The sequence below is a fragment of the Epinephelus moara genome, chromosome 13 (assembly GCF_006386435.1).
Source record: "Epinephelus moara isolate mb chromosome 13, YSFRI_EMoa_1.0, whole genome shotgun sequence".
Taxonomy (NCBI): Eukaryota; Metazoa; Chordata; class Actinopteri; order Perciformes; family Serranidae; genus Epinephelus; species Epinephelus moara.
In genome coordinates, this window is record NC_065518.1 from 37,192,115 (window position 1) to 37,194,815 (window position 2,701).

Sequence of the window (2,701 nt, forward strand, 5' to 3'; positions counted from 1 at the left end):
TGTAGTCCAACATCTGTCTTGGGGAGACACACATCATCTGGGAATGTGTGGATTGCAGCCCTTAGCTCCATCACCATCTCCTCTCCATCAATATCATCCATTGTTTTTTCCAGATTTAGGCACTGCTTCTCAAGCTTTGCAGACTTAACTGTCTTTATCATTTCCTCTTTGGAGAACATGAAACCATACAAGCTGTAAAAGTCCTCCATCTTTGAGAACCGGGTAGAGATGCTGCTGAGGGCAGTGTCCACCAGTGGAAGAAAAAACTCCTGATTGAAGAGTTCATCTGGTGTAGACAATGTTTCTTCTCTGCTCTCATATAGAAACTGTCTTTTTGTTGTTCTTATTCTCTTTTCAGGAAGCCTCATGTCAATCCCTAGAACCTCAGCAATTTCTCTTGCTTCTACCTGGCAGGGAGCAAGCCCACTGTCTCTGAAGTCTGTAAGGTAGTTCTTGACTCCTGCAAGTTCTGTTCTCACCGTTTGGATGGAAACTGTGGGGCTTTGAACTATTTTGCTAGCATGGTTTACCTGGTATAGGACATTGTACCATACCACAATGCAAAGCAGAAACTGCCAGGTCCTCATCTCACGCAGTATGCTCTCAGCTGAGGACATTGTCTCAGAGTCCTTTTTTCCCACAGCAACGTCATTCAGTGCAGACAGTGCTTGTATCATCTCTGGCATCTGGTACCTCAGAGCCTTTACACTCTGGATCCTTGCCTCCCATCTTGTCACTAATAAAGGTTTCACAGTGAAGTCCTTGACATGTTGTTTCAGGATTGCCCAGTGTGACATAGATGAACTGAAAAGGGTGTAGAGTCTCTGCAAGACACCAAAGAGGGACATAGACCGTACCAAAGATTTTGCTGCATCTGCTGTAACGAGATTCAGAGTGTGACTGCTGCAGGGAACACACAGTGCCTTGTTGTTCAGTTGCAGTATTCTTGCTTGGACCCCCTGTTTGTGTCCCATCATGTTACTCCCATTGTCATGGGATTGGCCACGACAGTATGCGATATTTAGGTTGTGCTTTTGCAGCTTTTCCAGAAGCATATTACACAGGCCTTTTTCAGTTGTGTCTAGTACATCAAGAAAGCCAAAGAAGTGTTCACTGACAGAGGCACCAATGGACGGTTCACAGTTGACAATTCTCAGAACAATAGAGAGTTGTTCTTTATGACTAATATCAGGAGTGCAATCCATTATGACAGCGTAGTATTTGGCCTTAGTTACATTTCTGACTATCTACTCAACTACTTTGTTTCCCACCAATTCAATGATCTCATTTTGGATGTTACTGCTAAGGTAATGCACTTTGGTTTCCTGATTCTGGATTCTTCGTAGATGTTCATTCAGGACCGGATCAAATTTTGTCATTAATTCAATCTGTGCTTAAAAGTTTCCATTATGTCTGTCAAACAAAACTTTGTATTTCCTCTTAGAGCCTGGTTTCTTTCTGCTAGATGGCATATGATGGCGTTACTCTCCTAATGACACCCTTCCAGTGCTCTACCTCATGCTGCATCAAATCTAGTTGGATTTGATCGATCACTGTCCTGCTTTCTATCCTTTTTTTGCAACTCATGCCAGCACGTAATATCTCTGCATGTGGCTTGGAGAACTCATGCTCCTTAAGATGAGACCCTAAATTCCTCCAGCTCCTGAACCCTTCTTTGCTAAGTGCATTTGCCCGGTCACCAAACAGAGTGCAAGCAAAGCAGAAGACAGCATCTGCTTTTCTAGAGTAGAGTAACCATGGCCTTTTAATTTTTTCCCCATTTTTCATTTTCCTGTTGTAATGTTCAATTGTGAATCTCCGTGGAATTTTGTCCTGATTTTTTGGAAACTCAAAGTCAGTAACCTGCACAGGCCCTTTCTTAACAAGAATACAACATGCTGCAGCTGGTATCTTACTAGAAGACCATTCTGCAGGGTCATCAGACATTGTCCATGTTTCTGAGTTTGTGGTAGTGATGCTGCTAGCAGGCAGAGAAGAGAGAGTAAGAGATGGAGAGGGAGAGAGAGAGTGTTCACTTGTGTCAACTGACTACTGCATGAAACTATATAATAGATGAGATGTATCTTATCTTATGAAAAGGGCTTGGAGTAAACCTACCTTCTCTGGGAGTGATGGCGGCTTGGACAGGCTGGTCATCACTGGCTTGCATGGAACTTGATGCAACAACTGCAATCAAATGAATACATATGAATGCACAGAAAGAAGAAGAGAGAGGGGGAGAGGATGGGTGCTCTCCCTTGCCATGGATGACATCTGATTGTGTGGATGTTGATGGAACCACTGCAAAAGAACACATATTGTGGCAAATGGTAGCTGACTGGGCGACTAAAGGTATATAAAGATATACATATCTACATACATTAAATCCTATCTACATGCATCCATACATACGATGCGCTGAGTACATAATGAGACACCTACATACATACATACATAGTCCCCTGAGCACCTCTCAGGCCAACCATCACCTGCAACCAGCCAGCACACCAAACGGAACAAACAAGAATCCACACAGGTGATATTGAGCACCTGGGGGCTCCTCCCTCTCTGCCCAGAGTGCTGTCCTTAAAGGCTCTCTAAGTCTTCCTAAGCTTGAAAAGTTTTTGTCACATGTCACATTTATTATGCTGATCTGTTCTGTACGACATCTATTGCACGTCTGTCCGTCCTGGAAGAGGGA